The sequence below is a fragment of the Callithrix jacchus genome, chromosome 15, assembly GCF_049354715.1.
Source record: "Callithrix jacchus isolate 240 chromosome 15, calJac240_pri, whole genome shotgun sequence".
Lineage (NCBI taxonomy): Eukaryota > Metazoa > Chordata > Mammalia > Primates > Cebidae > Callithrix > Callithrix jacchus.
This window is the reverse complement of record NC_133516.1, coordinates 60,699,537-60,713,221: the sequence shown is the minus strand read 5'-3', so window position 1 is coordinate 60,713,221 and position 13,685 is coordinate 60,699,537.

Sequence of the window (13,685 nt, the reverse complement as noted above, 5' to 3'; positions counted from 1 at the left end):
AGAGAATTATGTTCCTTATATTTGGTGCCCATTTAGTTGGCTGGTTGCAAAAGGATTTTTATATTCCTGCTGGTGTGTACCATCAAAACATGATCTTCCCCTATTTCACTATTCAAATGTCAATCTGTGGGTGAAAAGATGAAGTTTAGTAATGGACTAATAGTTATCATGGATTAAGTATTTTTTCATCCTGCAAATAGGTTTTAGAAAGCTTGGTGTGTTAACTCTTTTAGCTCTGAAACCTTTGCTGAGTGGGACATCAGGACTACTTCCTGGAAGCGGTGAAACTGGAATTTTGAAAATTGTATGGAGATTAGTCTAGGAATTGATTCTCAACATTTGGTGTGAATTAGAATTATTTAGTGCCACAATAAAAAACACAGAGGCCCAGGGTCCGTGAAGTAAGCTGGGGCTTGGGATTCTCTCTTTACCAAGTTCATCAAGTGAGTCTAATGCATAACAAGGTTTAAGAATCTCTGCTTTAGAGCTATGCCACTCAAGGTATCTGTGGAGAAAACTAGATTAAAAAATATTCTATCCATCATATGTGAATACTTTTGCAAGAAAAGGAATAAATTTAGTTACTATACAAATGAAATTTAAAAACACATATTAAACATAAGCCACAGGAGATGATAGACTACAACCCAGCCAGAGGGCGCCCACCCCCAAAAACAACTATAAAACCTGGAGGACTGAAGAGTAAACAGAAGCAGATAGATTCTGGTCGGGAGTGTGTAGTGAGAAGAGGGAAAGAGGGAACTACCTCTGAAGTAAGTCTCTTATTTTTGTGGCTTTTACTCTTAAGCTAAGTGTGGTTAATTTAAGCACACAGTAGTAGTGACTCTTTCCACAGTGAGGACACTGGTAGGAAAATCTTCAAAATACCCCTGTACAAAACTCAGGGACTATGGTAGGAAAATCTTCAAAATACCCCTGTACAAAACTCAGGGACTACATGGTTGTTTTGGGGATTGTTCTAACTTTTCATGGTTCTTGATTGTGGTAGAGGCTAATGACTGTATCTAGCTACCAAAATTCATTAAACTATATAACTAAGTGTACATAATATTGTGTGTAAATTACCCCAAGAAAGCTATTAAAATCTATAGAATAAAATCAGTAAAAGAATACACTTCTAAAAGTGAACACAGGAATACATTAAATTTCAAGGAAGTAAGAGAATGGTGAAGAAATTGACTAGTTTTTCAGGAAACACAAGTTAGTTTTGTTTCCCAAGTTGCAATAAGAATAAAATGTTAACATGAGAAAGTATCTCTAACATCCTAATTTTTATATTTTGAGTAACCGAATGCTGGAATTCTTGCTAATTGATAAGTATTGTGATAACAGCTAAGATGATATTTGGCTTAATTTTCAGCAGTTTCCAAAGTTGATAAATGTAGGTTATATGGACTATCCATAATTCATTATTAATGTCAATAAAATTAATAATAAAACATAAGACACTATATTATTATATTCAAAGACATAAAATTACATGATCAAATTTTTATGAATATCTCTAATTGCTTACTCCGAATCTCTGTCTTTATCTCACTGAGGACTAACATCACATCCTTCAAAGACGTACGCAGATCAGTGGACTGCACTTGGAATAGCTCCCTCTAGAGGAAGGGAATTAACCAGTTGTCCCAAGAAGAGTCACTAACATTGAATTAACAACTTCTCTTTTGGGGCATTGCAAGTAATTAACTATATTTGGCTTATATCCATTTTGTTGCAATAAATCAAGGCAATAATTTTATAATGTATTCCATTAATTGTTTAAGTACATATTGGACTCCATTACTAAACTGTATGTTGCTTAAAGCAGACCCATAACCTACGCAACTCTGCAAGAGCCTAGAACAGTCTTATAAATAGTAACCACTCAATATAATATTTGCAGAACTTAATGTTTGTTGAAAGAACACCAGCTGTGTTTTAGTTCTTTATACCATCACTGATGAAACTGACTTATAATTAAAGCAAAGTAATATTTTTGGCATAACTGAAGATTCTGATGAAGACTTACTGAGACAGAGTTAGAGTTCTGACATTAATTATTGCAAAACTATAGCAAGCAAAGCAAACCTTATTTGACAATGCATGTGGACTCTTTGATGTTATAAGGTGATTAAATATAAAATTGAACACTGGGGGCAATTGACACAGTATATTTAACTTAGTATCATGAATAAGAAACCAAGACTATGTCAAACAATAAGCTATAAAGATAAGTTATATAACCCTTTAACATAGTAGTAAATTCTTGCCAACCAATCAGATATTTTGTGGCTTGGAATATTTTCATGCCTCAGATTCTCCTTTTATTCAGAAGATAAACTTTAGAAATGTACACTAAGAAGATGAATACAGAATATAATTCAGATAGAACTAAATCAAATGTCAAAATTGAAGGAACATTCAAGGTAAGTCTGGAAAGTCACACATTGGCAACCATCTCATAATTAGGATGTAACTTTGATAATAGTGTTTAATATTGATTATGGTTTATATTTCATTATTTAAAGCAACCTTGATAATCTTTGACAATATAATATTTTATTGATTATATTTGATATTGGGAGGCAACCCTGAGGACCATAATCAGAATGGAATTGGTAAGTGGGGAGGCACCTTGAGGCTAGCCAGAGAAAGTTTTCTGAGAATAGGGAAGTCATGGAAGAAAATAAGAGATGGTCCCTATAGAGAGGTGTGTAAAGGCTAGAGACAGACAAAGGTAGTGTAAAGGTATACAAAGGAAGCTTTAGAGGCACTGTAGGCAGACCTCATCAGAACAGTTCTGTTTTACACATAGAGACCCAGGAGTAGATATATCCTCATTCCTTCAGTTCTTGGTAAATATCCCAGCACTGCTTTCCACTTTGTATGACCCTGAGCAAGTTGCTTAATATCTCTGTGCCTTAGTTTCATCATCTATAAAATATACCTTTTAAAGGTGAGGATTAAATTGGATGATACCTGTGCAAAACTTGAAAGAGTGTCTGGCTTATGATAGCTATTGAATGTTAGCTTCTTACGTTGGCAATGTTTTTGAGTTTCATTTTATTATCACTGGGCACCTATTAGATGATAGGCACATTCCCCGAAAAAGTAAAATGAATGGAAACTCATGTCCTTAAATGTTTTGCCAAGTGGTATAAAGGAAATAAATAGGATGCTCGGGGAAGAGGGGCATACTAGGAGCTCACCTGGAAGAGAGCAACCTCCTTTCTCCAGCCATAAATGTGGGGGAAAATTAACAACTTCTGTTTCGAAGCATTGCAAGTAATTTACTATATTTAACTTATATCCATTTTGTTGCAATAAAGCAAGGCAATAATTTTATAATGTATTCCATTAATTGTTTAAGTACATATTGGACTCATTACTGAACTGTATGTTGTTTAAAGCAGACCCATAACCTACGCAACTCTCTGTAAGAGCCTAGAACAGTCTTATACATAGTAGCCACTAAATATAATATTTGTAGAACTTTTTGTTTGTTGAAAGAACACCAGATGTGTTTTAGTTCCTTATACCATCACTGATGAAACTGACTTATAATTAAAGCAAAGTAATATTAAGTAAAGATAACAGAGACTTTTGTGAGAGGAGAGAGGTCTTGCCCCATACAAGTTAGTAGCAGAAAAATGAGGACAAGCTAGTTTATGGGGATCCAAGCACTCTCAATTGGAAGTGTTGGAACAATGTAGAGGCTAAATCAGCAGTCAGGTTTTACAGAAGGGATTCTGGCATTGGACCAAAAATTTCACTATGCAGACTGTTGCATCTTTGATACTCTAAGAGTCTGTATTATCATAATACTTCATTTTTTCTGTTGGCTTTTTAGCTATACCTTTTGCATTATTTTTGGTAACTTTTCAAGGGATACAATATATATCCTTACCTTGTTACCATCAACTAAGAGATGATATATCATTATGTCACTCACCTAAAACGAAGGAACTTTGGCTCTCTAGAGCCCTACTTACCCAACTTTTTTCATTTGTTTTTCTCTAGTTGTCATACGTCTTTCATCTAGATATAGTATGAACCCCAAACTACAATTTTATGATTTTTGCTTTAAATAGCCATATATGTTTTTTAAAAAATTAGGAGAGGTGATCTTTTATATTTACCCACATATTTAACATTTCTGCTACTCTGAGTTCCTTTCTAAATATGAAAGTAGCATGTGACTTCAGTCTGAAGAACTTCCTTATTTTGTGTAATTCAGGTCTATAGATAACAAATCCTTAGTTTTCATTTAACTCTATTTTGCCTTCCTTCTTGAATAATATTTTTGCTAGACATAGAATTCTGAGCTGACAGTTTTTCTTTTCCTTCTAGAACTTTAAAAATGGCATTCCATTGTCTTCTGGATGCCTCTTTCTTTCTTTCTTTCTTTCTTTCTTTCTTTCTTTCTTTCTTTCTTTCTTTCTTTTTTCTTTCTTTCTTTCTTTAATGAGAAGTCACTAGTAAGTAATAGTATTGTTCTCTTGTCTCTAATATGTTGTTTTTCATTAGCTCATTTAAGATTTTCATTTTTTTACATTTATTTATTATGCTTTAATTTCTGGGGTACATGTGCAGATTGTGCAGGTTTGTTACATATGTATACATGTGCCACAGTGGTGGTTTGCTGCATCCATTGCCCTGTCATCTGCATTAGGTATTTCTCCTAATGCTATTCCCCCACCAGTCCCCCCACCCCTGCTATTCCTCCCCTAGCCCCCTACCCCCCAGGTCCTGGCATGTGATGTTCTCATCCCTGTGTCCATGTGTTCTCATTGTTCAACACCCACTTGAGTGAAAACATGTGATGTTTGGTTTGTATTCTTGTGTCAATTTGGTGAGAATGATGGTTTCCAGATTCATCCATGTCCCTGCAAAGGATATGGGCTCATCATTTTTTATAGCTGCATAGTATTCCATGGTGTATATGTGCCACATTTTCTTTGTCCAGTCTATCATCAATGGGCATTTGGGTTGGTTCCAAGTCTTTGCTACTGTGAACAGTGCCACAATAAACATGTGCATGTGTCTTTACATTAGAATGATTTATCATCCTTTGGGTATATACCCAGTAATGGGATTGCTGGGTCAAATGGTATTTCTATTTCTAGATCCTTGAGGAATCGCCACACTGTCTTCCACAATGGTTGAACTAATTTATACTCCCACCAACAGTGTGAAAGCGTTCCTATTTCTCCACATCTTCTCCAGCATCTGTTATCTCCTGATTTTTTAATGATTGCCATTCCAACTGGCAGGAAGTGGTATCTCAGTGTGGTTTTGATTTGCATTTTTCTAATGACCAGTAATAATGAGCATTTTTCCATGTTTGTTGGCTGCATAAATATCTTTTTTGGCAAAGTTTCTGTTCATATCCTTTGCCCACTTTTTGATGAGTTTGTTTGTTTTTTTCTGTAAATTTGTTTACGTTCTCTATAGATTCTGGATATTAGCCCTTTGTCAGATAGGTAGATTGAAAAAATTATTTCCCATTCTGTTGGTTGCTGGTTCACTCTATTGATAGTTTCTTTTTCTGTGCAAAGGCTAAGTGGTATTGCCTAGGTTTTCTTCTAGAATTTTTATGGTGTTAGGCCTCATGTTTAAATCTTTAATCCATCTGGAATTATACAATGCTGTTTTGAGTACAGTAGCCTTGTAATATAGTTTGAAGTCAGGTAGCATGATGCCTCCTGCTTTTTTTTTTTTTTTTTTTTTTTGCTTATGATTGTCTTGGCTATGCAGGCTGTTTTTTCATCCCATATGAAGTTTAAGGTGGTTTTTTCCAATTCTGTGAAGTAAGTCATTGGTAGCTTGATGGAGTTAGCATTGAATCTAGAAATTACTTTGGGTAGTATGGCCATTTTCACAATATTGATTTTTCTTAACCCATGAGCATGGAATGTTTTTCCATCTGTTTGTGTCCTCTCTTATTTCCTTGAGCAGTGGTTTGTTGTCCTCCTTGAAGATATCCTTCACATCCCTTGTTAGTTGTATTCCTAGGTATTTTATCCTCTTGGTAGCAATTGTGAATGGGAGCTCACTCATGATTTGACTCTCTTTTTGTCTGTTATGGATGTATAGGAATGTTTGTGAATTTTGGATGTTGATTTTGTATCCTGAGACTTGGCTGAAGTTGCTCATCAACTTGAGATTTTGGGCTGAGATGATGGGGTCTTCTAGAAATACAATTATGTCATCTGAAAACAGGGACAATTTGACGTCTTCTCTTCCTATTCAAACACCTTTATTTCTTTCTCTTGCTTGATGGCCCTAAGCAGAACTTCCAATACTGTGTTGAAATAGGAATGGTGAGAGAGGGCATCCTTGTCTTGTGCCAGTTTTCAAAGGGAATGCTTCCAGTTTTTGCTCATTCCTTATGATACTGATTGTGGGTTTGTCACAAATGACTTTTATTATTTTGAGATATGATCCATCAATACCTAGTTTATTGAGAGTTTTTAGCATAAAGTACTGTTGAATTTTGTCGAAGGCCTTCTCTGCATCTATTGAAATAATTATGTGGGGTTTTTTTTTGTTCCATTTAAGTAATGAATTACATTTATAGATTTGCGTATGTTCAACCAGCCTTGCATCCCTGGGATGAAGCCAACTTGATTGTGATGGATAAGCTTTTCGATGTGCTGTCGGATTCAGTGTGCCAGTATTTTATTAAAGATTTTTGCATCAATGGTTATCATGGATATTGGCCTGAAAGTTTCTTTTTCAATTGTGTCTCTGTCAGGGTTTGGTATCAGGATGATATTGGTCTCATAAAAAAGAGTGAGGGAGGGTTCCCTCTTTCTGTATTGTATGGAATAGTTTCAGAGTGAATGGTACCAGCTCCTCTTTGTACATCTGGTGGAATTTGGCTGTGAACCCTGCTAGTCTTGGACTTTTTTTTGTTTGGTAGGCTATTAATTGCTGCCTCGACTTCATACCTTGTTATTGTTCTGTTCAGGAATTCAACTTCTTCCTGGATTAGTCTAGGAATTTATGCATTTCTTCTAGATTTACTGGTTTATTTGCATAGAGGTGTTTGTAGTAATCTCTGATGGTAGTTTGTATTTCTGTGGGAATCTTTATCATTTTTTATTGCATGTATTTGAATCTTCTTGCTTTTGTTTTTTATTAGTCTGGCTAGTGGTCTATCTATTTTGTTGATTTTTTTTTAAACTAGCTCCTGTATTTACTGATTTTTTGAAGAGATTTTGCATCTCTAGCTCCTTCAGTTGTGCTTTGATCTTAGTTATTTCTTACCTTATGCTAGCTTTTGAATTTGTTTGAGCTGCTTCTGTAGTTCTTTTCATCATAAAGTTAGGGTGTCAATTTTAGATCTTTCTTCACTTCTCATGTGAGCATTTAGTACTATAAATTTCCCTCTAGACACTGCTTTAGAGATGCTGGTATGTTGTGTCTTCATTCTCATTGGTTTCAAGGAATATCATTATTTCTACCTTCATTTTATTATTTATCCAGTAGTCATTCAGGAGCAGGTTGTTTAGTTTCCATGTAGTTGTGCATATTTGAATGAGTTTCTTAATCCTGAATTATAATTTGATTGCACTGTGGTCTAAGAGGCTGTTTCTTATGATTCCATTCTTTTGTATTTCCTGAGGAGTGTTTGACTTCCAATTATGTGGTCAATATTAGAATAAGTGTGATGTGGTGCTGAGAAGAATGTATATCCTGTGGTTTTGGGGTGGAGAGTTCTGTAGATGTCTGTTAGGTCTGCTTGGTCCAGATCTGCATTCAAGTCCTAGATAGCCTTGCTAATTTTCTGTCTCGTTGATCTGTCTGGTATTAACAGTGGAGTATTAAGGTCTCTCACTATTATTGTGTGGGAGTCTAAGTCTCTTTGTAGGTCATTAAGAAGTTGCTTTATGTATCCGAGTGCTCCTGTACTGGGTGCATATATACTCAGGACTTAGTTCACACTTCTTGTTGCATTGATCCTTTTACCATTATGTAATGCCATTCTTGGTCTCTTTTGATCTTTGTTGGTTTAAAGTCTGTTTTATCAGAGACTAGGATTGCAACCCCTGCTTTTTTTTCTCTCTCTCACTCCATTTGCTTGATAAATCTTCCTCCATCCTTTTATTTTCAGCCTATGTGTGTCTTTGCACATGAGATGGGTTTCCTGAATACAACACACTGATGGATCTTTACTTTTTCACCAATTTGCCAGTATATGTCATAAATTTTTATTGGGACATTTAGCCCATTTCCATTTAAGGTTAATATTGTTATGTTTGAATTTGATCATGCCATTTTAATGCTAGCTTATTGTTTTGCCCATTAGTTGATGCAGTTTCTTCATAATGTCGATGGTCTTTACAGTTTGGTATGATTTTGCAGTGGCTGGTACTTGTTGTTCCTTTCCATGTTTAGTTTTCCTTCAGAAACCCTTGTAGGGCAGTCCTGGTAGTGATGAAATCTCTCACCAGTTGCTTGTCCATAAAGGATTTTATTTCTCCTTCACTTATAAAATTAGTTTGGCTGGATATGAAATTCTTGGTTGAAAATTCTTTTCTTTAAGGATGTTGAATATTGGTCCCCACTCTCTTCTGGCTTGTAGGGTTTCTGCTGAGAGTTCCACTGTGAGTCTGATGGGCTTCCATTTGTGGCTAGCCCAACCTTTCTCTCTGGCTGCCCTTAGCATTTTTTCCTTTATTTCAACCCTGGTGAATCTGATGATTATGTGCCTTGGGGTTGCTCTTCTCAAGGAATAACTTTGTGCTGTTCACTGTATTTCCTGTATTTGAATGTTGGCCTGGCTTGCTAGATTGGGGAAGTTCTTCTGGATAATATCCTGAAGAGTGTTTTCCAGCTTGGTTTTGTTCTCCCCATCACTTTCAGGTACACCGATCAAATGTAGATCAGGTTTTCTCACATAATCCCATATTTCTTGAGGCTGTTTTCATCACTTTTCACTCTTTTTTCTCTGATCTTGCCTTCTTGCTTTATTTCATTGAGTTGATTTTCAATCTATGATAACCTTTCTTCTGCTTGATCAATTTGGCTATTGAAACTTGTGTATGCTTCACAAAGTTCTGGTGCTGTGTTTTCCAGCTCCATCATGTTGTTTATTTTTTCCACACTGATTATTCTGGTTAGCATTTCATTTAACCCTTTTTCAAGGTTTTTGGTTTCCTTGCATTGGGTTAGAACATGCTTCTTTTTGTTTGGAGAAGTTTGCAATTTACCGACCTTCTGAAGCCTGCTTCTGTCAATTCATCACACTCATTCTCCATAGTTTTGTTCCCTTGCTGGTGAAGGGTTGCAATGCCTTGGAGAAGAGGCGTTCTTGTTTTTGGTGATTTCAGCCTTTTTGCACTGGTTTCTTCCCATCTTTGTGGATCTATCTACCATTGGTCTTTGAACTTGGTGACTTTTGCATGAGGTTTCTGAGTGGATGTCTTTTCTGTTGATGTTAAAACTATTTGTTTCTGTTGGTTAGTTTTCCTTCCAACAGTCAGGCCCCTCTGCTTCAGGTCTGCTGGAGTTTGCTGGAAGTCCACCCCAGACCCTGCTTCTCTGGGAATCGCCTGCAGGGATTGTGGAACAGCAAAGATTGCTGCCTGTTCCTTCCTCTGGTAGCTTCGTCCCATAAGGGTACCTGCCACATGTCAGCCAAAGCTCTCCTGTATGATGTGTCTCCCAGTCAGGATAAAAGGGAGGGGGCCAGGGAGCAACTTGGAGAGGTAGCCTGTCCCTTAACAGAGCTTGAGCACTGTGCTTGGGGATCCGTTGCCCTCTTTAGGGGTGCCTGGAAGGGATGTTTAAGTTTGCTGAAGTGGAACTCACAACCACCGCTTTTCCCAGGTGCTCTGTCCCAGGAAGGTGGGGGCTTTGTAAGTCACTGATGGGCTACTCTCTTTTTTTTTCCCGAGATTCCCTGCCCAGTCAAAAGAGAATCTACTTGACAGTCTGCCTGCAGACGCCTAGTTAAGCTGCAGTGCTGGGTTCCTCCCAGATGCTATGTAAACTTCCCAGTGGCTTTTTTTATGTGGGCAAGGTTGAAACCACCTACTGGAGCCTCAGTCCCTCCTGCCATCAAGCTGGAATGTCCCAAGTTGAGCTCAGACTGCTGTGCTAGCTGTGAGAATTTAAAGCCAGTGGAGTTTAGCTTGCCTGTCTTTGTTAGGGTGGAACCCGCCAAGCGAACTGGCTTGGCTCCCTGGTTTCAGCCCCCTTTTTCACGGGGAATGAGCAGTTCTGTCTCACTGGTGTTCCAGGTGCCATTCAACTAAAACGGCCATCCACTTTTGTGATGGAAACCTGGGGCAGGGGGGCTGGCATTGTAGGTGCTGATGGAATCTCCTGGACTGTGGGTTGTGTAGAATGTGGGAAAAGCACAGTATCTGAGCCAGAATGACCTGAAAAGCCCCAAATGGCTTCCCTTAGCTTGGAAAAACAGTTCCCTGGCCCCCTGTGCTCCCGGGTGAGGCAGTGCCCCACAGTGCTTTGGCTTGCCCACTTTGGTCTGTTCCCACTGTCTAAAGAGTTCCAATGAGATGAACCTGGTACCTCAGATGGAAATGCGGAGATCACTCATCTTCTGGTGCACTCTCACTGGGAACTGCAGACTGGAGCTGTTCCTATCAACCATGTTGGCAGAAGTCCCCAAGATTTTCACTTAGTGTTTGGATTTCAGAAGTTTGATTGTGATATATGTAGGTGTGACTTTCTTTGTATTTATGTTTCTTGGGGTTGGCTATACTTCTTGTAAGTGTATTTATGTCTTTAACCAGATTTTCAGGGAAAAAATGCCATTTTTTTTCTCTGTTCTCTTCTGGAATCCAGTTACCTATATATTAGATTACTTGATATAGTTCCAGAGGCCTCTAAGGTGCTGTTTACTTGTTTACTTTCCCTGCTTCCTCCTGTTCTTTGGAGTGCATAATTTCTACTGATTTAGCTTCAAAGTTGCTGACCCTTATGTCACCATAATCTGCTATTAACCTAATTCAATTAATTTTTAATTTTCACATGTTGTATTTTTGGCTCTCAAATTTCCATTTCATTTTTTCCCTTTATATTTTTCTGATTATATTTTCTATTCATTTACTAACTGCATATTTTCCTTTATGATCTGTATCCTTTTATTAGTTATTTTAAAATGTTTTCCTGCTGTGTCATCTCAAGTCAGGCTACATTAATTTGCTTTTCTCTTTATTAAATTTCATATTTCCTGTTTTTACATGTCTAAAATTTTATTTTTATTCTTAACTTTGTCAATATTTTGTAGAGACTTGGTATTTTATTATATTTTTCTGACAAATAGTAAAACCAAATTTTCGTGAACAATTAATTTGGCTAAAGTGAAATTCTAAAACCTTAATTCCTTTGTGATTAGTAGTAGCTGGAATCTCTGTGTGGCTACCTTCTTTAGGCTTAGTTGGGCTGCTTAGAGTCTGTCCTATTCATGGGATCAGCAGATATTTGGGCAGAGTTTGTACCCAGTATATGGGGTTCCTATTTCCTGACCATTTCCTTAACAGGATACCCATCCTAACTTCCTACTTACTATGGCTGCTTTAAACTCTATCCTCTTTAGTTCTTCAAGTATGTAAAACTACAGATTTATACCTAGGTTGTAATATTCCAAATGATACTAACTGGAGCCTGACTTTTGATAGAAAAGATGGAAAAACAGGATCCTCACTATGACCATGCCATTACCTTCTCCCAAATATATACTGGCTTCCTGCAAGCCCACCCTCCCCAGTGTCTGCCCATGTTTTTGTTGCTCTTTGGTGCCTTCACGTAATTTTGTTCAGGGTTTATCATTTTTCTCTGTCATCTGATAGAAACCATGCAACTGTAATGGGAAGAAAGATCTGAGGATAACATTGCTTTATAGTATCAGTTTTAATTAATCTGGATAACTGTGATATTGAAACAAGACTTCCCTTGTTATGTTATTATTGAGGTTACTCAGGATAGAATAAATGCTCTATGTATCCTTGAATCCAGCCCCATCAAGAACAAAATGAAAGAGCAATACATATGTAGGGATTTTGCATTTGACTCTATTCTACCACTTTCTGAGTTTATGATTTACTTTCATGTTATTGACAATATTTTTTCATAAAGCAATTACAACCAAATCTAGTATTACAGTAAATATGATATATAATGTTGCACTAGCACAAACATCAGCAACCAAGAACAATTTGAAATAGTTTACTATCAATTAACTGTTTTTATTAAAGAAAATGCTTACCTATGCAACTATCTTGCATGTTCTGCACATGTACCCCCAAACCTAAAATGGAATAAAAAAAAAAGAAAAAAAAAGATCTGTTGAATTTAAAGTGCCATCTTAAGAGAATAAGCTCCTAAGATATTCATTGGTTTACTCAGACATGTAGCAAAGAAATTTACTTAAATAAGTGAAGGATATAAGAAAATAATTTCTATGTTCACCTGATTAAATCAGTGATCCTGTATCACGGGCATATGTATATAGCAGGGCAGCTCCCAAACTGAACTTAATTTAGAGGTAACAATTTTCTGGTAAATCCAATCAGCCTGTTACTTGGCACTTCTCACACTGTTGATAGCTGAACTCTGAAAATAATAAGAATTGGAAGTCTTATAACTGTAAAGTTTCCCTGAATCTCCACCATTTTTCTCTATGAAGCTCAGGGAATAAATAGTTTGTTTAGAGGTCATTGTACCTTTTTGGACTTTTAAAAAATAATGCATAAGCCTAGAACAAAGTCCAAGATGATGCTGTTTTTCCAGTTTACTTGATACAATAAATCTCTTCTGGGCTGAGTTAGAATAGAAAATATGAGAAAAACTCATATTTTGGCTCTACAGTAAATGATGATATTTGGTCCTACTGAACTAGCAAAATAAATGAGACTATGACAATAAGGAAATTGAAACTATTTCTTTTGTTTTAATCAAATATCTTTTGAGAGAGTATGAACCTTTGTCTTGCTTTTTCATCTTCTTAGTGTAATTTAGTATGTCCTTCAGACTGAGTATTTCAAAACTGCATAAATAGATTTGTAATAAGAATGTCATTACAAAAACTTCATTGCAATCTGGATAATTTTTAGCCTCTAGGTCTCAATTCTAACTAGATTAATGACTACGTATTGATTTACTTTTAGTGTGTGTCACCATAGTTAAAACATGATAATCTGCTGTTATATCGATCATCTTTCTTCATTAAGGATGGCAAATTACTTTCCAGACAAGTCATAGAAAGCTGTTTTCAGTATCTTCATGTAAATGCTAAAATCATAAGATGTGCTAAACAAAATTCGAAGTTTTCACAAAGAAATTTTGGCTGTCATTTTTTCTTGTTTATTTACAGATCTTCCAAATTAAATGCATTTCTCAAAGGACTTTGGGGGAGGCTGCCATCTTCATGATATTGCCCCTTTTAAAAAGATACCAAAATCCAAAATGAATAAGTTTCCATTGGGGAAGTGGTCACCAAACTACACAATTAAAATAGTTGATTAAAAATTATTTTACTATTTAATAGTTAATTCAATGATTCTGAAGGATCAAAAAGCAGGCCAGAGCTGTCCATCATGGAGGAAGTGATACCTACTTCAAGTTACCTTTGTTCAAACCTGGCTGTATCACTAACTAAATGACAGTGGCCAAGTTCCCCCAACCTCCCTGTACCTTTATTT